This window comes from Hyaena hyaena, unplaced genomic scaffold (assembly GCF_003009895.1).
Source record: "Hyaena hyaena isolate Hyena2069 unplaced genomic scaffold, ASM300989v1 scaffold_265, whole genome shotgun sequence".
Taxonomy (NCBI): Eukaryota; Metazoa; Chordata; class Mammalia; order Carnivora; family Hyaenidae; genus Hyaena; species Hyaena hyaena.
In genome coordinates this window covers 1,792,021-1,819,378 of record NW_024080899.1, presented here as the reverse complement: position 1 = coordinate 1,819,378, position 27,358 = coordinate 1,792,021, and positions in this window count along the sequence as shown.

Here is a 27,358-nt window from a genome sequence, read left to right as displayed (position 1 = left end):
TGTGAACAAGAAGGTTAAAAGTTAAACAGTCGCCTACGGCTAAGAGCAAGAGCTCAGCCCAGGTAGGAAATGGGCTCCCTGACTTCCAAACTATTACTCTGCGTCTTTAGCGGGAACTAACAGGCACCGGTGTGCAAAAATGTCTTTCCTGAAGGTGCCGGCCATTATGAAATGGGGCTGTTTTAATGTCTGAAATAGCCATCTGACCTTTAATCCAAAGCCATAAATTTATCATTGTCTGCAATTGGTGGACGATCATTCTTATTAAGGCTGGTTTTTAGGATTTAGCATTTACAGAATACTTAGTCTCTAGTGCATGAAAAGAGCCTTAAAATTCGCTGGGGTACGCTGGGAAATGGAACAAAAAAGGAATTAGCAATTTGCAAACAGAACATGGTCACGCTGCTGCCGAATGAAGTAACAAAGGCAGGAAGAAAACAACACCTGATGAGATCAAGTTAGTCTATATTTCATAAAATGATAAATACCTAGAAGTCATGTTTATGTATAATGAATTACAATCCCTTCCACATTTACCTTACTAACATTTTACAGGGGTTGTATTTTACTCCCAACTACCAATTATGTCATCATTCTGGCATTTACCTGGACATAATGATACACAGCCAACCCATTCTTGTAACATAATTCATTGCTTACAAGTGTTTGTAAAGTCACACGGCGCTCTGCATACACATAATCACTCTGATATTGCTATTAAATTTTACAGATTAAAGTTTAGTAAACCTTAAAAATCCGATGTTGGTTTCTGGGTATCTTATTAATCCTAAAGGAAAAGATGTTCGGCTATTTAAATGTCAATAAATGTGTAACCCTGTAAAAAGCAGACAATGTATAATCCATTATACAATGCCTCACCTACCATTTTAATAGAAAAGATAGACTTGCTTTTTTTAACTGTTAAAGGCAGGCCATTTAGAGTCTCACTCCTGCCACAATATTATGCCATCTATTAAAATATGAAAACACACACATAAAACACGTGCATACACGCTTTCACACTCTGCCTCCCCCACCCCCAATACTCCAGCGTTTTCCTCTCCCTGACTCATTAAACTCCGTAAAGAAATCACAACTGCACCCCTGGTTTGCATTTATTCATTTTAATTTAGGTTTGGGGGAGAAAAAACACACACAAGAATTCAGATCTTTTTATAAGCTTGTGAGGTCACCAAATTTAAATTAAGCGTCTGCCTGTAAAGCACATTAATAAAAGTACTATACAGAGGGAAATTTAATATGAATGGTTAAAATGCATGGAATTCAGATTTTACTGTCAAACAGCTCAATTAAACAAATTGAATTTTTAAGCAACAAAGGGGAATTGAATCAAATTAGTAACAGAGTGGGATCTGAAATGTGGGAGAGGGTGACCCTCCCGCGCTGAGTTTTCTTTATTTGTTGCCTCGGCGGGTGCGGGAGGCTCAGAGGCTGCCATACAAAGGATAAAAATGTTCGCCGTTGAAACACAGTTTTTGGCTCCCAATAAATCATCTGTCACTTCATCACAGCCCAGTAGATAATGAGCAATAAAGTTTTCACACTCAGGGAATGAGGACACAGACACAAGAAATACAGCTGAAGCTATAAGTCTGGCTTTTCTGAAAATGGAAGGTTCTTTGTATAAGAAATGACCCTACAATTTCCGCAAAGAAGAACGCAGCATCGGTACAAGAAACAATTTACTGCATTAAAAATTAAACCCCATTTATTAGCAACTTTAATGACAACAGTATGTTGAGGTCGATACATTAAATAAGGCATGATGTTGATCCAGAAATAGCTCTGTGCTCAAAATAAGCCATGGCTTGCTGGCACAGGGTGGTCTATACAATGAGTCACTATAATTTTTACTGGCATTATTTGAAATGTTTATGTGCATACAGTATTCCCCATTTGGCATTTAAATATTGCAAACATATCTGTGACTCAAAAATAATTTTTAGTCAGATGGGTTTCTGGATACTTGCCCCACACACACATATAAAAATCAATTCAAAAGAAAAGAAATTCGAACTATTGATTCCAAAATCCCATGCTAGCATATTCCACAAATACATCCCTGGCATCTACAGATGTTCTACAAAGCTTTCACCACGATTACTCTGAATTGTTTCTGACTTTTATTCACCCATCTCTGTAACCTGCACGTGGGTGGGCTACATCATAACCAAAACCAAGTGGACAGAGAATAAACCAGAAAATATGGGGAAGAAAGGCAAAGGAAAGAAAGAAAGAAAGAAAGAAAGAAAGAAAGAAAGAAAGAAAGAAAGAAAGAAAGGCCAACTCATTGTCACACCAGTTGCCCTGAATAAAGTATTTCATACGAAGTGCACGTGGAAACTAGTGCTGTTGAATCCGGGGCAGTAAGGTGACCCCTCAAAGCCTATCTTTCCAGTGCTGGTCAGCCTCTGGGCAGTGCGTGCAGGAGGTTCCAGCTTCCGCGGGGGGACGGGGGGGAGGGGGTGCTGGCCTTGGCCTGGGAAGGAGCTCTGCCCCTGCTGTCATTGCTGACATGTGTGCGAGGGGACAGAGTTAGTCTTAAAGCTTGCTGGTGGGTTCCCAGGGCCCTGCGTCTGGAGGGCAGATGATGTGGCTCAATAGGATGTCGGCTACAGTTCAAAGCATGTGCCCCAGGGTTTCTTGCCTGAGTCCCGTCTCAGAGCCTCTGAGACTCAGCTCCTCCTTGAAGGGCATCTTTGTCTCCCAAACAGCCAGGAGGGGTCCAACTGGGGTACCTGGGAAGCCACGTGCTCTCTGCCTCACAGCTTGTGCTTTTCAGAGCCCGACTCCCTAGGACAGGTCACAGCACAAACATTGGGGAAGAAAGGGAAATAAATCATAAATTATACATTAAAATCTGAGTGGAGGGTCTTGCTTGGTTCCCCGGCTAGCTGTCTGCGGTGGTCGTCGATGGACCAAGAGCAGCAAGATAACACAGCTTTAAATGAAGAGAAGAGTAAAATTCAAGAGTTTCCACCCCTGCTTTGCATCCTGCGGGGTTGGGTTGCGTGGGGCGGTCATTCTCCACCATACTGTGTTTTTCCGGGACCCTGAGCATGGTGGATCCAGAGGTGGGTGCTTGGTGGAAATGGAGGCGACACCCCCGGCCCCTTTCCGCTGGGGCCCGGCACCTGGCAATGGTTGATTCAGGGATGACCGGAGACGGCGTGGGTGACAAGAAGTTCAGGACACCAGCCAACATGAAATCTATAAATCTCTTACCTGATTGCACGTCTATTCTGTAAAATCCCTCGATCGAATAGAACCTACGGATTTTAATGAATGGTGCTTGATCTTATTAATATGTGTAAAAATATAATCAAACAAATTGCAGCATTTTGCAGCTGAAAGATATTAACTAACACTATGTGCAGCAGGAAAAAAAACTTACGCTGATATGTAAATAAATGCAAATACAGATCTCCTTGCTGTATCGTGTGCCTAGTTTCTGAGAAAGGCAAGTCACTTAAAATCCTTATTTCTCAGTTGTATTCGTTAAAATAATGCATGTTAATTATATTCCGACATTCATCTGACAAATAACTGATAAGTTACACAATGTAACTACTAATAATCCTTGCAGCCCGTTTTATTATCTTATGAAATTAGAGATTGAACATTGATTATGACTAATAGGGGATTTCATCCAATGAAGACAGCACATGAGGAGAAGTATATAAAAACACGGGTAGCTGGCTTTTGAATAGCTAAAAGGAGCTATGTTGAGCCATTAATTAGCAAAGACAAATACTCTGGGTGACGACCATAATAGTTGTACTTTTTTAGACCACAGATGAATTATTTATTTCAACCCCAGCTATACCGTAGAGTACAAGTAGAGTTTGTTTAGCAACAAATAGTAGAAATATATTTGCTACAGGGCCAGCCTGGTAACAGTGCTTGTTAAGACATGCTATTTGTAAGCAAATTTATAGGAAAAGTACGCAATGTCTAATCCTAAACTACTCCAGCCTCAGACTGAAGGGTGATTTTACAAACGTCCTGCAGTACTCCATCATCCCTTCATTTTAATGCCTTTATTTTATGATTTTGTTGATGAAATACTACGTACCCAGTGCTCAAAATTCCTTTTAGGCTGCAGGCACTGGCTAGGTGACATGCAAGCTATATTTTACGGCCATATATTTCAGCTCTCTCTGTCCAAGTTGGAGGACACAGTAGCCAAGATGGTTTTTCATCGTAGAAATATATTTTCATATTTATTTATTGATTTGACTAATGTATCTATTTTTCAATTCACATGCTTATGTTTCAATCCATTAAAGTGATTCATGGTCAAATAATATGTTATTGCAAGTACAAAGAGGAGATAAAAACCACTGCACATTTGCTATAACACAAGAACAAATATAATAAAAAAACATTGCATGATTAAATATAGTTTTAATCCCCAAAAGATCAAAACGAAAATGATGTTTTTAATTATTTCACAAAAAGGCATAAAATAAAAGTTTTTTTCAAAAAAAGTACAATGCAATTACCTATGAAATAAGTTTCCCGGTAATAAATATTTTGTGGATGTTTCTTAACAAGATTAAGTACTCAATATGGACTTAGCATAAGGCATGAAATTAACAACAAAATAAAAACCAAAATGGGTCTCAATGACTCAGCAGGAGACGAGGTCTTGAGGCTGACCAGCTCAGAGATGTAGGAACTCCATCCTCCATGCCTGGCCTAGAGCAACTCAGTGAGGTGGAAATTCTGTTGAGACCCTGGATTCTTGGGACAAGGGTAGCCAATTGCACCAGCTCGGCTAACGGGCAGCCATTCTGACTGGCACCAGAGTGTTACGTGAGCCTGGAGACATCCTGTTGGGTTTGGCCCTAAAGGGACCTTCCACTGGAGGAGATTGGGGAGAAATTGTGGCAAGGCTGCTTCTTAGCACCCGTCTCTTTGAAGACTTGCAACAAATTTTATTCTCCTTGGATGTTTGTTTTATGAACACACAGAGACGGGATAAAATTTACACACCTGTGTGTGCTTGTGTGTGTGCGTGTGTGCGTGTGTGTGTGTGTAGGTACACATTTGGAAATAGAGTATATTGTTTCAGGACACACCATCTTGCTGTGTGTTGTGCTTCAGTACAGAAGGTGGATGGGACGCAGGTGCCTGGAGAAATACAAAGTTCAAACTAGCTCAGGACAAGCGAAGTCACCCGGACTCTTGGAGCAGCCGTAAGCGTTCGCTCTAGGAATGATCTAGTACTGAGTGCAATAATCCAGGATGGAAACAGAACAACAATAAATTGGGATGAAAAGGGAAGCAATTTACATCAAAAGGGACCGACATGTGGAGGTAGGTCTTAAAGAGGAAGTAGGACTTTACAGAGGAGAGAGCGTCCCTGCAGGCACGGAGTCTGGGGCTGTGAGGAGCCTGGCTCTCTATGGAGGGTGGGACATTTACTGTGGCTGGGATGGGAGGCGCCTGGCCCAGCAAGGACAAGGTACGGCAGGTAAAGTCAAGGCCAAGTTGGTAAGCTCCTTCGCTCCACATTCAAAGATGTCTACTGAACATCTTCCCTATGCCAGGCTTGTGCTAAGGGGCCGTGGTTAGCCTCCTCACTTTTCCAAACATTTTCTATAGATCTGGACAGACCTTGGCTGCCTTTCAAAGAAATCCGGAAATAAGGAAATTATTACCGGTGGTGTGGAGAATGGCTGTGTCTCATTCCTCTCCTCACATGGGTTTGGCTCTCATCTTGTATCTGATCTTTTCCCAGCCTAACAAAGGAGAAATATTACAAGCCCAGAAGCGTGGAACTCACAACTGGCAGCTTGGCCCAGCCTTCGTGCACACCTTGCTCCAAGAGCCAAGAGCAGGGGAGTGGACATCCGTGGGAGCTGATGCTTTCCTCCAGAGCAGACTGGATGTAGAGGGTGAGGACCTGGTCAGACAGGATGTTAGCCCTGAGGCTTGCATGGGACAGAATTAGGGAATATTCAGAGAGGAACTCTGGAGATATTTGGCAGAGCTTTCCCGGCTAAGCCCCTGCCCTTGTCTGGCCTTCTTCAGAAGTCAGGAGGTGTCTACCCTCTCCCTAGTCATTCTGGGTGTGTCCCCTCGCTGGACTGTGAAGTCCTCGGCAGAAGGAGCTGTGTAGTGCCCTGAACATAGCAGACATTCAAGCTACTTTTGCAAAGTCAAAGAATGAATGAGGTGCCCATTCTCTACATCTACCTCGTGTGAGACTCCTGATTGCGGGGCTTTAAGGATGAGCAAATAGAAGAAAAATAACAGTCACTCACAGGGTCAAAATCTAGGACTAGCCACTTAAACATTTTGGTGTATTTTTTTCTACCTTTTGCCATAAGAATTCAGCCCTTTTATTTTTTATTATTGTTTTAATATGAAACTTTTTTTTAAAAATTTTAGTGAGAGAGAGAGAGAGAGAGCACAAAAGAACTGGGGAGAGAGGCAGAAGGAGAGAAAATCTGAAGCAGGCTCCACACCCAGTGCAGAGCCCGATGAGGGGCTTGACCGCACGATGCTGGGATCATGACCTGAGAAGAAATCAAGAGTCCAACGCTCAACTGACTGAGCCACCCAGATGCCCCAAGAATTCACCCTTTTTTAATTAAACCTGGGGTCAAACCATTCAAACTGGTTTATTGCCCACATTTTACACTATTTTATACTAAATAGTATTCCACAACTTTTTTTCCAGAATAATTTTGAATGGTTGCCTAGCACTTCATGGTATGAACTTATCATGAATATACAGTTGATTACACTCTGTTTTTCTGCCACCAAAGATACTACAATAAAAAAAAAAATCTCTGAAGCCAAGTCTTTATTAACATCCATAATTATTTCCATAAAAACTTAAAATAAAACTTAAAATAGAACTTAAAATACTGGAAGATCTTTAACAAGATAGGCCATCTCATATACCTTCAGTTGAACCTATTATCATTCAAACGTTTTATAAGTAAAAATGTATATATGTAATTTTGTAAGTAAGAGACTATTTTACTTTTATATGTATCTCATTACTAGTCAAGTTTAGAGATTTTATGCTTATTGGCCATTTATACTGCCTCTAGTTTATTTAATTACCTTCTTAAATCTTCTGCATAGTTTTCTTTCTGTAGTTTTTTTTAACTTAATATTTATTAGTTTTTTTTAGTTTTTTAACCAGAAAGAAGCATGAAGAAGAAACTCCAACTTGCTCATTATCTCTCTCCAGTAATGTCTGTTGACATCTCTTTTTAAAAATGCATGTGCAGGATTAGAAAACTCAACAATGTGTCTCCTTTCTGCCCCATGGCACATGCCAGTCACTTTTCTCAAATACAGTCCCTGAAAGCAGTGTTCTTTGATTCCTACCATATGTACTCTACACACATGTGCAGACACACATTCACACACACAATGCTTTGCCTTGTTTTCATATGTTATCGCATAGATGGGAAATGTTCCCATATAATCACAAATCATCCCCTTTTTCCTGACTGCGTAAGGCAGGCAGTCCCTCCGTGCTGAACGCATTGATTGTCTTTCTCCGGGTTTTGTTATTTTAACAGCACGAGAATGAAAGTGCATGCATTTGCTTGTGTGTGTGTGCATGAGTGTGCATGTGTGTGTACATGCATGCATGTGTGTGCTGTGTGTACATGTGCATGTACATTTGTGCTGTGTGTCTGCACATGAGTGCATGTGCGTGTGTGCTGTATGTGTGCATGTACATTTGTGTTGTGTGTGTGCTGTGTGAGCATGTGTGCATGTGTGTACACGTGCATGTGCATTTGTGTTGTGCATGTGCACATGAGTGCATTGTGTGTGCATGAGTATGTACATTTGCATTTGTGCTGTGTAAGTGCACACGTGTGCATGTGTGTGCTGTGTGTATGTGTATGCACGTGTATTTGTGTTGTGTGCGCACACATGTGTGCATGTGTGTTGTGTGTGCATGTGTGCATGTGCATTTGTGCTGTGTGAGCACACATGTCTGCATGTGTCTGTGCATGCATGTGCATGTGTAAGAGTGTGCATGTGTGTGCATGCATGTGTTTACTGTGTGTACATGTGCATGTACATTTGTGTTGTGTGAGTGCATGTGTATGCATTTGTATGCGTGTGTGTCCATGTATGTGTGTGTGTGTGTGTATAGAAAGAGACAGAGAGAACACTTTGTGACTATGAAGGTAAATGCCTAAAGGTGAAGATTTCTGGTTTATATTTTTCTTAACAATTTGAAAAATTCTCACCATACTGAAGATGTTAGCACTTGAACTGTAGTACAAGTTGCAAACATTTTTCATAATTTGTTCGAACCCATTGACTTTTCTTTCTTGGTTTCTACATTTGATGCCACATTTACAGAAGCCTTGGCTTACAGAAAGATTAAGTTAACTTTTACATATATTTTTTCCTGGTATTAAAATAGATCCATTCCAGATCAAGAAGATGTGGTTTATCTATACCATGGAATACTACATGGCAATGAGAAACAATGAAACCTGGCCTGTGTAGCAACATGGATGGACCTTGAGGGTGTTATGCTGAGCGAAATAAGTCAGACAGAGAAGGACCAATATCATATGTTTGCACGTATAGGAGGATTAGGAGGAACTTGACGGAGGACCAAGGGGGAGAAGAAGGGGGGAAATGGTGGGGGAAAGGGAGAGAGGCAAACCATGAGAGACTCTTGAATGCTGACGAAAACTGAGGACTGATGGATGTGGGGGGGGGGGGATGGGCATGGAGGAGGACGCTTGTGGGGATGAGCACTGGGTGTTATGTGGAAACTAATTTGACAATAAACTATTTGTAAAAAATAAAAAATAAAAAAATAAAAAAAATTAAAAAAATAAAATAGATCCATTCCTAAACTTAAAATATTGTTCTTTCTAGTGCTCATTTTAAGTCTAATTGTGACGTGGGGATGTATCTTTTCTTTTTCTAAATGCTTAACCAATTGCCCCAAACTGTTTACTGAATAACCCTTTCCTTTCTTACTACCCTAAAACGTCATCTTTGATATATCTAAATTATGTCTCTCCCTGAAATTTTTTTCTGGGCTATTGATCCATTTATCCTGCACCAAGAGCACATTGTTCTAGTCACTCGGTATTTTAATATCTAGTAGGTCAAGTCCTCTCTCATTCTTCTTATTTTTCAAAATTTCCTTGGCTCTTCTCAGCCATTTACTTTTCCCAGATGAACTTTAACAACATTCTGCTAAAGTTCTGCCCTGAGACCCACTGGGACAGAATTGGATATTCATTGAATTTGTGGATGAATTAGGCAAAAGTTGACCTCTGCACTACTAAATCTTCTCATACAGGGACATGATTCTTTATATTCATTTAAGTTTTTTTTCCCTGTCCCTTGGCAAAGTTTTATAATTTTTAATACTTTTCCAGGATACTTTATAATTTTTTCAGACTTATTTCATATTTCTGTTGCTATAATAAAGATGTTTTTACCTGGAATGTATGTTCTACGTGGCTATTGGTTGTTTTGTGTTAAATAAAAATCTACTAATGTATGCACATTGGTTATAAATTAAGTTTTAGTTGACATGGTCAAATATTAGCTAAAAATCTGCTAAAATTACCTTAGTAATTCTAATGTGTTTTTAGCTGAATTTTAGGTTTCACAAATAATTATATCAACTGGAAACCATCCTAAACTTATCTATTTCCTTCCTGTAATTGTGCGTCCTTTTTCTAAAACTTACAAAGGAGCCTATTTAAATAGGAATCATCATGATCATCTTGTGTTGTTCTTAACTGTAAAAGATATGACACTAATGAGCCCAGGAAGGCAGAGAGCCAATAATCGTATAAAGTATTATTTCCATGCGTAGGACACGTTCTCTTTTGTCCTTGTTGTTATTATCAAGAAGAAATATTCAATTTTATCAAATAAGTGGTCTGCATCAAGCAAGGTAATCACATGTGTTTTCACCTGTACCCCACAAATGGGATCGAGCCTCTCAGATTTCTTCATGGTGATTCATTCCTGCATACAATGAATGCTAGAAAGTCACAGTGGGTCATTCTCAAATGCTTAGAATCTTGACTCAGAAAAATCTAGGTTTGAATCTCATCTCTACCACTTCCTGGTTACATGATAATGAACAACTTACTTGACCTCTTCAAGCCATCTAGCGCTCGTCTCCTTGAACTCCGTTGCCAAGGATTAAGTGAGATTCATGTATACAAAGCCCTCCACAGGAACAGGCTCAACAAATATTAGAGTTAGTCATTATTTTTTTTTATTTTTAAAAAAAATTTTTTAATGTTTATTTATTTTTGAGACAGAGAGAGCAATACACACAGAGTGCGAGCAGGGGAGGGGCACAGAGAGAGGGAGACACAGAATCAGAAACAGGCTCCAGGCCCTGAGCTGTCAGCACATAGGGCTCGAACCCACAAACCATGAGATCATGACCTGAGCTGAAGTTGGACACTTAACAACGGAGCCACCAAGGTGCCGCAAGTTAGTCATTATTTTATAGTATGCTGTTCCTTTCAGTGTGGTAATATTTTATTTAGGACTTTTTCATAGGTGAAAGTGATTTGTGGCTTGCTAGCTTTCTATATTCTTGATATCAAGAATCTTCTATTTATAAAATGAATTGAAAAAAGTTCTTCCTTTCCTGTGCTCTGAAATAGTTTATAAAGAGTAGAAAGTAACTGCAGATTGAAAGATGCAAAGATGTGGAAATCACCATTGAAATCATCGATGGCTGTTATATTTTAGGGGTGGTGGAAGATGAGTGGTTTGTTTTGATTTTCATTTCACATAGTGACATGGCCCAAACAGGGGTTCTACCTCATATTCTGAGTCCATTTTAATCATACATATTCCCATAAGCCAATTGTGTCATTAAGATTATCAACAATATTCAGATATATTTTTTTAATGTTTATTGTTGAGAGAGAAGGAGACAGAGCATTAGCAGGGGAGGGGCAGAGAGAGGGAGACACAGAATCTGAAGCAGGCTCCAGGCTCTGAGTTGTCAGCACAGAGCCCTACGTGGGACTTGAACTTAAGAACCCTGAGATCATGACCTGAGCCAAAGTCAGACGCTTAGCCAACTGAGCCACCCAGGTGCCCCGACACATATTTTTTATCATCTCTGTATCTTGTATGAATGGTCCCTCCACTCAATTTTGGGCACTCAGAAGGTGATTTTTTTATTTTGTTTTGATCATTCAAAATAAGCTTTTCAAAACTCTTTTTGAAAAATCCACACACGATTTTACTCTTCAATCATGTTTAATTACATTTTTGTAATTGTCCAAGAGATGATTTCATCCATACCAATTCCTTTCTCCTACTATTCTATTTCCAGGTAAATTTATGCTTTTTGTTTGTTTGTTTTGTTGTTGTCTTCTTAGATAGAATGGTTTGTTCTCATTTTTATTGTTGTTAATAATAAAAACATTAACAGCTATCAATTTGCATATTGGTACAGCTGTGGCCACATCCCAGGAGGCTTCCCATGTACCATTCTCATATGATTTATTTCAATAATTAAAGTTTGTTTCTCCTCCATCTATTCGTAGTTACCTGCCTTTTACATTCTCAAGAAAAGGTTTTTAATTTTCCTGTTTTGGTGCCATAGTTTTTTAAACTATTATTTCTTTTTAGTTTCATTACATTGTCATGAGAGACTAATGCCACAATAAAATATTCCTTTGGTGGGAATATATTAGGATTTTCTTTTGGAATAAGTGATACATTTTAAAAATGTTCTATGGATGTTTAAAAATAGTGCCCATTCTTTATGGGGTATTCCATATATTAGCTATATTATTAATGTTTTATATACTAATTATATTATTGAAATTTCCTACATAGTATTTTTTTACTTGGTATTAAGAGAAAGTGTATTAAATCCCCCCACTGATATTGTAATTTTGTTATTTATGATTGTCTAACAATGTCCTCTTTATATATTTTAATCATCACTAATTAAAATCTAGTACGTTATGCTGTTGTAACTAATGTCTGTTGAATTAAACAAGAAGGTCAACCCAGGTGAGATGCAAGACAACTTTCCTTCCACTCCCTCCCCGCCCCCACAGCTCACACCAAGCACCCCAGCACCATGTCAGGAGGGAGAGGGCTGGGCCCTGTCTCTACTCTGACAGCTCCTTCTCTCCTCTGGCCCCTGGTACCCGCCCCCTCCCAGGGCTGAAGCGAGGGGAGAGCCAGAGGAGAGGATGGCCGACATCCATGGATCACATGGCCAACAGTTCTGGGTCTCTTGGTCCTTTTCCTCCCTCTTCCTCCTCTTCCTTCCTCTGTTTCTGTCTTCACTGGCCATCTTTTGACAACACGGGTCATATTAGGGGCCCACCCTATTCCAGTATGACCTCATTTCAATGATTTACATCGGTAATGACTTCTTCCCAAATAAAGTCACATTGAGAGAAACTGGGGTTAGGACTCGAACGTATATTTTTGGGTTGTTATGGTTGGAATCTTCTCATTCAACCCGTAAATCTGTCATCTTGATATCTAGTAAGCACTCCAAAACTACAGATGAATGAATAGTTTTGGAAAGAGGACAAAGAATTCACGCCTATGCTCAAATCCACCTCTAGACTATGATTGGATTCTTCTCCCCTCCAGGCTCCTGGCTGTGGTGCACAGGTGGATGAGCATTAATGACACATGAGCAAATGAGCCACTCAGAGTCTGTTAAGCCCATCAGCTGTGGACCCAGCTGTCACCGGCATGAGGCGCTTCAAAGTCTCTGCATCTGCCTGATAGATGGAGCAGCTCCAGGGTTGGACTGGGTTGAGTCACCTCACTGAGACACCCCAACACCTCTTACCTACAAAGTGCCGGGCTGCCAGCTGGAGTCTCCAGACCCCTGGATGCCCCCCGTGCCCCCCCCCCCACTGCTGCCTCCCTTAGCAGCTCCTCCTCCCCAGAAAGTTCCCATTGGGGCTTCACTGAGCAACCTTTCCCGGAGGTGGAAAAACTCAGCTACAAAAATGGAGTCATCCCTGCCTGGTTCTCTGGCACGTGTGTGTTTAGTTTAAAACAGACTCCTCACAAGACGTGTTCCAAATCCTGAGCACGCCTTACCTCTTTTCACCACTTCTCCTTCTTTTTCTTAGAAATGTCAAAGATCTGGAGTACCTGGGTGGCTCAGTCGGTTAAGTGTCAGACTCCCGATTTCAGCTCAGGTCATGATCTCCCAGTTCATGAGTTTGAGCCCTGCATCGGGCTCTTGGCTGACAGCACAGAGCCTGCTTGGGATTCTGTCTCTCCCTCTCTGTAACCCTCCCCTGTTCACTCTCTCTGTCTCTCTCTCAAAACAAATAAGCTTAAAAAAAAAAAAAGCAATATCAAAGTTCTTATGAAGAATGAAAACGCTGATTTTCAAAGAATTCTGTTTAATCTTGAAAGTGGCACAGACATGTGGGGGGAGCAAAAATGTCCCAGACTCGTCTCTTTGTAAACAGCGCAAATCAACTCTCCCCAAAATGTTTCTCTGTTAGCAGCAGCACAAATCAATTCTTAATTTTTTTCACATCTTATTTAATTTTTGAGAGAGAGAGAGAAACAGAGCATGAGTGGGAAGAGGCAGAGAGAGAAGGAGACACAGAATCCGAAGCAGGCTGCAGGCCCTGAGCTGTCAGTACAGAGCCCAATGTGGGACTCAAACCCACAAACCGTGAGATCATGACCTGAGCCTAAGTCGGACGCTTAACCTACTGAGCCCCTCAGGCATCCCCAGCACAAATCAGTTCTTGATGTTCACAAAAAATATATAAACAGAAATTTATTATTTGAGTAAAAATATGTAAAACCTCATAGGCGTCATTCAACAGGCTTTGGAAATATTTTGGTCTAACATATTTAGATGGAAGATGCATGTCAGCCCTCTCAAAGTGATAACTCTGTGGTGATTAAAGAACACACCACAAACACTAATACAGGAAAGGACTCACCGCTTTCTCCAGGAAATACAGCAGTGTCTGGAGGAAGAGACAGAGGCACCAGAAAGAAGCAAAGACAGGTGCCTGCTCGGGGCTGGCTCTGCACTGAGTCGCTACGAAGAGGAAGAAAGTGCAGGGCCACTGGCAGCGGTTTTAGGTGACCTGGGATCAATTTCACAGGCAACCTAATTCCAGCGAACCACAGGGAAAAGTATTTATTATTTTAACTATAAATCCACTAACAACACTCTGAGAATTCTACAGTCACAACCCATTCAGTGGCTCTTCCAGCAGAACCTGATGCTGTCTATGCAACTGTACAGAAATTCCTGGAGAAATGCCTGGGGTCAAGACAACTGCCTCCTACCTTTCTCTTAGCTGGTGGGACCCCCCACCCCGAATCCCGCAAGGCAGTGAGGCAGGAGGTGGTGTGTGCCCCGGGCAGCAAGGGGCACTGGGTTGGGGCAGGGAGTGGGAAGGTTGATTCTTCATCACCTATTTTTCGGCTTCCTGATATTTTTGTGCTTCTGACGTCAAGATGCTCAACGAAGCCCTCGAATGTGGAGAAGTCTGCCAGTTGAGTGTGATGAGGCGCCCAGGCCCTGCGTCTCACAAGTACGTGGAATGAGCTTCCACATGAAGGCTCTCACCCAGCAGCGGAGTCTTAGCTGCTTTGCTCCAGGGTGGGAAGTGAAACACGACACACACGCCGAGTGAGGAACTCACTTCAGCTCGGGGTGAAGAACGTGAAGATCCCTCATGGGATGTGCTTTAATCCACAGAGACAGCAGTCCCGCACCCAGGGCAGGCATCGCGGATTCAGCCACGACCCGGCGGAAGGCAAGTGGGCACCTTATTACGGATTGACAGTCAGTGTCCACGGGAAGCGGGAACGTGGCTCTAAAGCCATATCTGTTTTCTTGTCACTCCACTAGCTTGCGTTTCTCCTAGAGTAGCAGCATGTGTGTTCATTAAATTGCCAACTATACTAAAAATGTAGTTACCTTTTTTTAAGTCAAACTTGCCTGGTTTAATTGTTTGCTCTGTATGGTACTTTCTTTACAAACACATTCAAATGATGCTAAACCGAAGGATGTGAAATAGTGACACTTAATATGCAGTGTCTTGCTGGCTTGGGCCCCCATTTGAAGCATGTGTATTTGTGTCCTAAAGCTGCCATCACAAAGTGCCACACAGTGGGCAGAAAACAACAGAAGCTTATGCTCTTACACTTGGGACCCACGTCTGAGACCAAGGTGTGGGCAGAGCTATGTCTCCCGCAGGCTGGCAGAGTCAGTTCTGCGCCTCCTCCAGGCCTCTGGTGCTCACCTGCAGCCCTTGGCCGTCTCTGCCTTGTAGATGGACAGCCACAATCTCTGCCTGCATCATGGCATGGCATTTGTCCCTCGGAGCCCCTCTGTGTGCCTGATACCAGTCCTGTTGGTATGGGGCCCATGCTACTCAATTATGCTCTCATCCTAACGGATTCCATCAGAAATGACACGACTTACAGATAAGGACACATCCTGAGGTTCTGGGAAGGGCACACTATTTGGGAAGGGGGACACTTATCCAACCCAGGACAGTAAGGATTTGACCTTGATTCTTAATATGCTGCTCTCAACGCACCTAGCCCAGCACCCTAAGCAAAGTGAACATGTTAGAATCGTGGTGTTGGTGATTGATTTCACCTGGCCCCTATCTTATCCCTGCTCAGAGCTGGGGACATCAGTCTGCCCAGCTCAGAAGATTTGGGAGTGTGGCTACTTGATGAATTTTAACAGATAGGGACCATGTAAGTTACCAGAAATCACACGTAAAAGGTAGCAAATGACAGAGACTGTTGCAGGTAGAGCCTCGTATCAAACTTTGCCTCGGAAAGAGTTAAGCTCAGGAAGCAAAGGCTACGGAGTCAGTGAAGCCACAAATACGGAGGGAACCGCACGGCGTTCAGCCCTAGCAGGATCCCTTCTGAGCACATTGCGGGCAAATGCTGGCATGGAAAAGACCCCCAAATGAGCCAGGAAGTCTTCCACTCTATCATGAAGAATTGTTCTCTGGAGTAGGTACCAGTGGGGACGTGTTTGAAACACTTACCATATGTGCCTGAGAAGGGTCTAATTTGTCCATCTTGAAATTTTGCCTTTCTTTTGAAAGGATAGTTAATTTAAAGTAATTTGTTTCACAGGTGAAGCCTTTTTCTGAGTGTTTAATATATCACCCTTGGTTGCCTAAACAATTAGAAATTGTCACCAAAGAAAAATGTCGCAGTTCATGTAAATAAGTGTTTATCTAAAGGACTGGGGACCCGCCAGTCAGCACACTTTAATGAGGCATGACAATGGAGAGAGAGCCAGGGCTCGGCTGCATCTGCTGAAGCTGACATTGCTTATGGTAAAAATTGGCCAAAACAACTATTATTTGTTTTTTTCTTGTCAGAAATAATGTAGCTTGAAAATTTTCAACAGGCAACATGAGTCCGGACCATTTGTTACTTCTAATGGCCTAATTGTTCTCCTGGCAGATATAAAAAATTGGGGCACTTATGTCATTTACCTAAATTTCTAATTAATGCAATGACAAAAGAGAAATTGGAGCAGTGGGAAAAAAAAGAAAGAAAGGGAAAGGAAAAGGAAAAAAGAAAAGTTGAAAATTGCCTCTGTTAGTCTTTATGTACTCTGTCTGTTAACTTTCCAACTGATTCTCCTGCATCGCATATTCGTGGTCACCAAGTACTGTTTGTCTCAACAGGAGGAAAGAAAGATCTAGATCGTTTGCATGGATCCTCAGGAAATGGCACTATTTTCTTAACAACCATCAAAGAATCCCACTGAGAATGTAAACTGGTACAGCCCCTCTGGAAAACAGTGTGGAGGTTCCTCAAAAAACTGACAATAGAACTCCCCTATGACCCAGCCATAGCACTGCTAGGAATTTACCCAAGGGACACAGGAGTGCTGATGCCTAGGGGCACATGTACCCCAATGTTCATAGCAGCACTCTCAGCAATAGCCAAAACATGGAAAGAGCCTAAGTGTCCATCAACAGATGAATGGGTCAAGAAGATGTGGTTTATCTATACCATGGAATACTACATGGCAATGAGAAAGAATGACACCTGGCCTGTGTAGCAACATGGATGGAACTTGAGGGTGTTATGCTGAGTGAAATAAGTCAGGCAGAGAAGGACAGATACCATATGTTTGCACGTATAGGAGGATTAGGAGGAACTTAACTGAGGACCATGGGGGAGAAAAAGGGGGGAAGTGGTGGGGGAGAGGGAGAGAGGCAAACCATGAGAGACTCTTGAATGCTGAGAACAAACTGAGGACTGATGGGTGTGGGGGGGGGGGTGTGGGCATGGAGGAGGGCACTTGTGGAGATGAGCACTGGGTGTTATATGGAAACCAATTTGACAATAAACTATTGGTAAAAAAAAAAAAAAAAAAAAGAATCCCACTGAAATGAAAGGTGAGTTACATGAAGTCAGCATTTCCTAGAGAATCTGTACTTGTCCCATCACTAAGAAGGGGCACTTGACTCCTGCCTCCTCGATGCCTACAGGATCCCCGACTACAAACCTGCAGTGAGGTCACAAGGAATCACTTGACATTTGAGATTCCCTGGAATCACACATACTTGTAAAGCAACCTCTCCCAGTGAAGTCTCAACATTGTCTTCTAGGCTCTTGATGATGTTTTCCTATACTTCAAAGTGATTCTTCTTCAAAGAGAGGGAAAGACACATTCCAGAATTATGACTAATGGCTGACATTAATGATTGTGCAAAACAACATTTTCCATTCTGTGTTCTTTAGAATGGTAATTCCATGAGATGACTGGTGGAATTAAAATTGAATAACTAGGGAAAGAATGCTATCTTTCCTTCTTGGACACAATGTTCATTAGAACGTTAAAGGTTCTGGGAATTCTGTAGAAACCTCTTTCTAGACGTTTACCTCTGGGCTCCTGGGTGGCTCAGTCGGTTGAGCATCTGACTCTTGATTTCAGCTCAGGTCATGATCCCATGGTCACGGGACCGAGCGCCACATCTAGCTCCATGCTGAGTGTGGAGCCTGCTTAAGATTCTCTCTCTCTGTCCTTCTGCCCCTCTCCCCTGATTACTCTCTCTCTCTCTAAAACAAAATGAAATAAGAAAAGACTTTAGAAGACATTTAGCTCATCATTTTCCAAATGTATTGGACCGTACAATATGTATTTTCACTTGAAAAAAAAAACATATCTTGCAGAAAAAAAAGATCTAAGAAGTCTACCACTGCTGGTGAGCTCCTTAACTGGTTCTCGAAGCTCTCCAGTCTAGTGATAATTGGCAGGGACACTGGAACATAGTAAGTGCCTAAGAAATGCTAGCTGGTTGGTGCAGGAAGAAGAGGGAGAGATTCTCCCTTGCACTGCAAGTGAGCAAATGTCTTCAAATTTTTCTCCACAGCTTGTCGAATCAGAAGACCTGACCTGGACTTCTGGCCTCCAGAACCCTGAGACGATAGATTCCCGTAGTTCTAAGCCCCCTGCTGTGGGGTAGTAAGCTACCGCAGCCCCATGAAGCTAACTGCAGCATGATAACAGAAGCCAGAATCTGAGAACACCCATCAAGTCCCCTCCATCAGCCACCACTCCTCCAGGAGACACACTCCTGAGTGCCCGGCTCCATACGGGAGGGCTCCCTGACTTTCTAGAGCAGTCAGCCACCTCTGTGTACATTTCAGCTTCTCAGACATGGCTTTCTGCACCTTCCAAGGCAGTCCTTGGTGTGGTGGAGCCAGTACAGTAGACAGAGGTTTTTACTCTCTAGATGCAAATATTTCATAGTCTCAGAGCTCGTGTGTCATGAATCACGATCAATCAGGTTCTCAAAACAACCTTCATGGGAAGCATGGTAACATCAGGTAGCCTTCACCCCTCCTCCTCTTTCTTCTTTTCTCCAGAGGATGGTATCCACCCCCATGATTTTATTTATTTTTAAATTTAGTTGTTTTGAGAGAGAGAGAGAGAGAGAACACAAGTACAAGAGAGGCAGGGGCAGAGAGAGGGAGACAGAGAATCCCAAGCAGCCTCCATGCTCAGCTCAGAGCCTGATGCAGGCTCAATCCCCCAAGCCATGAGATCATGACCTGAGCCGAAATCAAGAGTTGGATGTTTAACTGACTGATCCACCCAGGAACACTGACTCCTGTGATTTTATTTATTTTTTTTAAAGTTTTAGAAATATTACAGTGTCAAAGGATATGCATTTAAAACTCTTTTTGTTTAAATGTTTTATTTATTTCTGAGAGAGAGAGAGAGAGACAGCGTGAGCAGGGGAGGGTCAGAGAGAGAGGGAGATACAGAATCTGAAACAGGCTCCAGGCTCTGAGCTGTCAGCACAGAGCCCGATGCGGAGCTTGAACCCACGATCTGTGAGATCATGACCTGAGCTGAAGTCGGATGCTTAACCGACTGAGCCCCCGAGGCGCCCCATGACTCCTGTGATTTTAAATACCACCATTGTGCTAAGGACTCCCACATTTCACTGTCTGTCACTAGTCTGTCCACATCTTTTACTTGATATCTCTATGTGGTGATCTCAGCTTCAAATTGACATGTGCCAAGTGGACCTTCTGAGTCTCTGTCCACCCTCCCCCACTCTGCTTCCAGCCCAGCTGCCTCCACACCAGGAGTAAGTTTCTTTCTCTCTGAAAACCAGGGAATCTTCCTTCACAGCCTGCACCCTATGCAGCTGAGGGGACCCTGTTCCCCTGTGTCCCCTGCCTGCTCCCCTGTCTGTCCACCAAGTCTCCCCCAAGCTTCTACAGTGGCCCCTAGCTGCTCTTCTTGTCTGCTTCCTGACTCCCCCTCTCCATTCTCCTAAGAGTAAGCAGGGGTGCTCAGGGTAAGAGTGACTAGATATTAGTGTTACCTTGTATGAAATTCTTCCAAGGAATTGCAGTAAAGTGAAAACAAAATCCAACTTCTGAAAGTGGTCCTGCTGATCTTGAGTCACCCATTACCCTCCTGTCTGCCCGTCTAATGGGTCCCTGTTGTTTCTGTCCTTTGCTATGATGTATCCCTCATGCTCATCTTATAGAGGAATCGGAATATTCCCTTTAAATTATCACTTTTAAGAATCTTGATACATGTTGACAAACTGCTCTCTGGAAAGGAGAAATCATCTCCTATTCTAGGCAGTAGGGAATCTGCACATTATTGGTTTGCTGGGGCTGCTGTTACAAAGGACCACAAACGTCTAGAGTGGCCGAGGACACCACGACCGGCTGTCTCACAGTTCTGGAGGCCAGAAGTATGAGCTCAGGGCGTTGCTGGCACCGCCCTGCCTCTGACAGCTCTAGGGGAGAATCCTCCCTTGCACCTTCCTGCTGCTGGCATCCTTGTGGCACCCTCGGCACCCTAGAGGTATTGCTGCTCAGCTCGTGTCACATGGCTGTCTTCTCTTGTGTGATCTCATCCGCATCTGCCTCTGTCCAAATTTCCCCTCTTCATATATTAGATTGAGCTCTCCCTAAGGACCCCATTTTAACTTGATTGTCTCTGTTAAGACCCTCTTTCCAAATAAGGTCAGATTCTGACATACAGAGTTAGGAAAGGCACAATTCAACCAAAACTAAAAATGCCTTGACCAACACCCTGCATTATCACATCAAAAAATGTTGTCTGCCCAGTCATTCCTCATGGTCTTAACTTCCACTTGCACCTTCAGGGTGTATTAATCTACCTGCCCCTGTTACTTCGTCTCTGGGACTTCTCTTGTGAATTTCCAGTGTATGTCTTCACCGCATTTAGTCCTGAGAGGACTTCTTCGAGGCATCTTATTCCCCTTTCTGCCCCCCATCCCCGCCCACTGGAGGAGATTTGATGCCCAATCACCATGAGGAATTACGAAGAAGTGCATCCTTTCCTTTGATTATTGGTGGGGTACATGCTTTAGAAGCTTCTCAAAAGGAAGACAAAGTCTGTCATCAACTAAGATTGACAATAGCTAAAATCTAGTTACTGCACCCCCAGCAAAAATTCTAGAAAAGAATATTCCTCATTTGTTAAGTGAAAACTGTGCAAACACACTTCTTCTGTGTGACTCATTTCTACCTATAATAGCCTCAATTATCTCAAACTACCCTAGCAGTGCCTATTTTTAAAAGCCTTTTTATTCATTCCCACTAAACATTCCAAGTACTATTATTATGTGAAGTGTGAATTTTTTTAAAATCATTGAGCTGTATTATATTAAAGCAATAAAAGTGATTATGTAGTCCAAACCCCTCCAATTTACCAATGAGGAAAGGAGATGTAGGGAGTTGAGACACGAGGGGAAAGAAGCCTGGTGAGAACACCAAGTGCCCAGCTCTCAGCTACAGCTTTCCAGACCATGTCTTTTGCCATGATTGATGTTAAAAAAAAATATCTCAAGTGATTACAGTTTTCATTCAAGATGACAATGGTGACTGACATTTGTGAGTGAATGACTGCTCTGTGTTAGTTCTCTGCTCGTATTAGTCATGTGATGCTTGGATCAGCCCTCTGCTGTAGGCGTTCTTCAACTTTTAGAGTGTGACCTAGAGTTTGCGAGCTCACAGGACACTGCCACATTCCCAGGCAGAGAGTTCAGTGAGGCAGTGAGTGCAGTGAATGCAGTGAGGGCAGTGGGTTTAGAGGACGTGAATGCAATAAGTGTAGCAAAGCAGTGAAGCAGTGAGCGCAGTGAGTTCAGACGAAGTGAGTGCAGTGAAGGCAGTGAGTTCAGAGGAAGTGAGGGCAGTGAGGCTGTGAGCTCACAGGCAGTGAGGCACTGAATGCAGTGAATCAGTGAGTTCAGTGACACATTTTTTAGAATGTAAATTTCCTTGGAATGAAAGACTTATTAAAATAATTATTGAAAAGTAGCATGTGTAATTCTGTAGCCTTAATCCTGAAGCAATGTCCTCCATTTCCTCACTGCTAAAGGCAAACATTCTTTTTCCCCCCATAAACTAAAAAACTGGCATTTCTGACCCTGAAACATATGGTTAAATTTCCGTGAACATTTATGACATGTTTATAAGGAAGGTGTTTTTATCTATCATACACAGGTAGCAGCTCCTGTTCAAGGTGAAACTGTATCATGGCAGAGGCATCAGTGTTTTTACCTTCATTGTTATATGTTCAGCCTTATTGATTCTGTTCATAGTTTTACTGTTAATAATTAAGTCATGAGCCTTATTTCTTAATCCCATTTTATCCTCACTACTCATTCTAATCATTCTTTACATTAAAGGATTAGTGCTCAGGGTGCAACTGGACAAGTAGTAATCCACCTTGGAAAAGATACTCTTCCAAAAAGGGAACAGGAGTAATTTTCCCTTATAAGTAGGCTTAGGAAAGACGGCCAATGGCTTTGAATGTATTTTTTTTTTTTTACAAATAGTTTATTGTCAAGTTGGTTTCCATATAACACCCAGTGCTCATCCCCACAAGTGCCCTCCTCCATGCCCATCTCCCCTCTCCCCCAACACCCATCAGTCCTCAGTTTGTTCTCAGTGTTCAAGAGTCTTTCATGGTTTACCTCTCTCCCTCTCCCCCACTATTTCCCCCCTTCTTCTCCCCCTTGGTCAAAGTGACACAGTATCCTTGTGTGACAATTTCTCCTTAGTAGAAGATAGATAGTCTTCCTCAGTAGGCAGCATCTCATTACATTTTACATAAACTTGACCCTGATGTCTTCTGCTGCAGTTAAGGAACTCTATCATCACAGAACACTGTGATATTCCTTCAGTGGAAAACTTGAACATCCTGGCATGTGAGTCTTACTCTTCAGCCACCTCAAGATCTTATGAGAGATGGGACAGACCAGACCTTAGAGATTTCTGTTGGCTGCTCAATGTCAATGAACCTGTACTGTCTACAACAAGGTGGCTAAGAATTTTGAGGCACTATTTTGGCCATCTCTGGTGTATGTTTCCCATTGAGGAGGGTCACAGTGGAGCCTGATTCACTCTGCTGCTGAGCTGTGTCAGGAGGAAAGAGCCACTCTCCATTTTTGTAAAAAAGGAGAAAAAAGAATCCTCTCTGCTGGAGAGAAATTACTTTAACCATTGAAGAGTAACACCATTCATCCAGGTAAAACATGGAGTCAAAACCATAACACCTTATTACTGACAGATTCCAAGCCAGCCAGAGATGCAACAGAATAAACACAGACGTCCACAGCCCCAGGGAGATCGTCTGTCAGAACAAGCAATGGGACTTCTTCTCACTCTCTTTGCCCAAATACCATCAAAACCAAACACACACAGGCATTGCCATTGCATGTTGCCTTAGATTTGCAGGAGCATCTACTCAATATAAGGAAGTATGGTGGTCACTGCTGTACAGAAGATTGGCAATACTCTGTATCTTCAGAATCAAATAGCTGGATAGGAGAATGTCACCCAAGGAAAGCTCATGGCTTTAGGAGCACAGTCGATCCAGAGGTGACCTCTTGCTCTGCCGTGCCCAGTCTAGGCCGCCTTAAGCCACTTACCTAAACTCATGGAGTCTCAATATTTTGATTGGCAAAATCAGTATAAATATATGTGTTCTTCAAAAGCTGGAAGCATTAAATGAGATAACAGATATAGATGTATGAGTGAATATCTATGATAGTGGCAGACATTCATTAAATAGCCACCATGATTACTGCTAAAATGAGACTCTGTTATCAACAGTGAGTCAAGCTGAAACAAATCTGCACCAGTAGACTGTTATTCACTATGATTTTAATTACTCGGTTTACACTTACATAATTGAGGCTTCTAACCAGCATCATTTAAAGGAAAAAGTTGTAAGCATAAGCTTAAATAGCTTGTGATCTCTTTTTAAATATACTGCTTCCTGATTAAGGACTTGGTTAAATAGGTTACCAATAATTTGTTTTATATTTCTCATCTCTGAAATAGAGGCTGTTAGCCATAACATGGAAAAAATAACTAAAAAGACACCAGAATACACTATTAGTGAATCAGAAAAACTGTGGTATATAATGACTGTGCAATAAAATATTTGTTGAAATTAGGAAAGTAAAATGAGGGGCGCCTGGATGGCTTAGTCGGTTAAGCATCCGACTTTCGCTTAGGTCATGATCTCACGGTTTGTGGGTTCGAGACCCGCATCGGGCTCTGTGCTGACTGCCAGCTCGGAGCCTGGAGCCTGTTTCGGTCTGTGACTCCCTCTCTCTCTGACCCTCCCCTGCTCACGCTGTCTCTCTCTCTCTCTCTCTCTCTCAGAGAAATAAAAAAAAAAGAAAAGAAAAGAAAGTAAAATGAAAATACAGAAATACCTGACTTCAATGTATTACCAAAACCATTTCTGAATCTGTTGTCAGTAAAAAGAGTAAAACAACCCTAGTCATAACACTTCTTAACCTGTTTTTCATTCTTTCAATATTCAAAGGAGTATCAAGTACCCAACGTAAGTCTGAATTTTGAGGACATGTAAACACCAAGAAAACAGAGCATAGGACTTGGACCTTTTGGGAAAGACAGCCAGTAAACTTAAAACAAAATAGCACTTTGCCTATACCACAGCAGGGGAGGGCATAAAGTGAGTGGAGAGCACATGAAAAAAGACATCCACGTAGTTCTGCTCAGATCAAAAGAAACTTTATAGAAGAGGCAAAGCTTGAGTGGAGACTTGGGAGAAAAACAACATGAACAGAAACTCATGGGTGAGGAGATGAGCATTCCAGGCAGGGGTGGGTGTAACGTGAAAGGAGCCTGGGAGAGCACACAGCTCATTTGATAACAACAGGATGCAGCATGGGGACCACACACGGAGTAGTGAGCAGATGCTGGGGCTGCACCAGGAAAGGCCCTATAAGCCATGTGAAAGAGTGTCCACTTCACCTTTGAAGAATGAAAAACATTGATTCAGCAGAAAGCGAACATCAGCCATAGGAGAACACGACTAGAAGGGGTGAAATGGAAGCAATTAGACCAGTGAGGAGGCCAGATAGGGGTTTGGCCAAGAAACTACTTGGAATGGGGAAGATACGAGCCTTGGATGAGGCTTCTGGCTCAGGGCACTGGGTTGAAAGTGAACTAATTTACCAACAACAGAGGTCTCAAATGAGTGGGCCATGTTTGGAAGGGTGGAAGGAGAATTTATAAGTTAACTTTTGGTCATAAAGGCTTTTGATCGCCTCAGGGATATACTGATAAAGAAATCCACAAGACAGTTGGAAATGTGTGCCTAGAGCTTACATCAATATAAAAGACATTAATGGGAGAGCAGATTTATGGGAATATATAAGATTACCCAGGGATAAGTTAGAGAGAAAAAAGAAAAGACGTCCAAGGAAGAATCTTGAGAAAAAGCCAATATTCATGGTCAGCCATATGAAGAAAACTTCACAAGGAGGACTGAAGAGTTGGTAGAACATAAGTAGAATTTTAGGAAGAGTAGTTTGAAAGCATATGGCACATTCAGATACCCGGGTGGTTAGAAAGGCAAAGAAAAAAAGAATTTCAAGAAGGGAGTTGTTTGAAGAAAATATAGGTATGGTGAAGTATACAGAGGGCAAGGTATTCTCCTAAGTATACTAATAAAGGTGAAAATGTTTTAAAGACAAATGAAAATTTTCAATATGGTAGCTTTATAACATTTATAGCATTTAATATATGAACAATTTATATGAAACATAAGCGAATAAAGTCTTCTAATTAAAAGAAAAAGAGTATCAGACTGGATAAAAACAAAAAGGACCCAACATCGTGCTACTTCAAGAGATACACCCTAAATATTAGAACACAGGAAGCAAAAAGTAAAAGGGTAGAAAATCATGTTATGCAAACTCTAACCAAAAGAAAGCTCATGTGCATATATCAATATGATAAAAAGTAGATTTGAAACACAGAAATCCTTTTATTTTTCTCTCCAGTATTGCCAGGCTTAAAAAGGGATATATCACAATTTTAAAGAATCAGTTCATCAGAAATAAATAGCAACCATAAATATGTGTGCACCTAGTTTTTTAGCTTCAAAATCCATGAGACAAAAATCAATAGAACTAAAAGGAGGAATAGATAAATCTATAATCACAGTAGGAGATTTTATCATGCCTCTTAATTGATAACATGAGCAAAAACAGTAAGAATGTAGAAGATTTGAACATGATGAACAAACATGTTCTAATTCGTATATACAGAACGCTGTACCTAATCATGTCAGAGTAAACTTTCTCTTCAAGTGCAGATGGAGCATTTCTCAAAATAGACCATTGGTCAGGTTGCTGAGCAAATGTCAATAGATTTCAAAGAATTCAAATCATTCAGAGTATGTTCTCTGATCACAGGGCATGTAAGTTAGAAAATAATGATTAAAAACATACTTTAAAAAATTCCAAATGCTTAGAAATAAAGATGTATACTAATGAATATCTAATAACAATATAACTTAAAAACTATTTTGAGCTGAAGATTAAAAAAATAAATAATAAAGTATATTAAAATATGAGGTGTAGCTAAAGCAGTGCTTACAGGAAAATTTATTATCTTAATTACGTATCAGAAAAAAGGAAGAAAGGCAGGGCCCCTGGGTGACTCAGTCGGTTAAATGTCCAACTTCAGCTCAGGTCATGATCTCACAGTTCGTGGGTTCGAGCCCCGCATCAGGTTCTGTACTGACAGCTCAGAGCCTAGAGCCTGTTTCAGATTCTGTGTCTTCCTTTCTCTCTCTGCCCTTCCTCTGTTCATGCTCTGTCTCTCTCTGTCTCAAAAATAGATAAACTATTTAAAAAATGTTTAAAAAATGTTTAAAGGCTAGAATTAAATACTGACCATCAATCTCAAGAAAAAAAAAAAAAAAACTGAATTTAGTCCAAGAAAAGTAGAAGAAAGAAAATAACAAGCTGAGAGCAGAAGTCAACGAAATGTTATTTGGAATAACACTTATTTGGAATAATAATAAAATTTCTTTGGACTTTTAAGAAAAATAAAATTTATAAGCCCTTATGAATCCCAATCAAAAAGAGAGAAAATTTTGTCTATGCAAATGCAGGAGCACGTGGTGGCTCAGTTAATTGTGTCCAACTCTGGATTTTGGCTCATGATCATGACCTCAGACTTCAAGTCATGATCTCACAGTTTGTGAGTTCGAGCCCTGTGTCAGGCTCTACTCTGGCAGAAGGAATGCAGGAAAAGTGCAGGAGGGGACGTCACCATAGAGTCTACAGACCTTGTAAGCATAATAAGAAGGCATTGTTGGACACCATTATGGTAGTATTTTGAAATTACAGATTGGATAAATTCTTTTTAAAATACATCCCACCAAACTGACACAAGAAGAAACAGAAAATCATAATAGTCCTATATCAATAACCAAAATTGAATTCTTCATTAAAAACCTTCCCACAAAAATAGTGCAAGAGACCCAGGC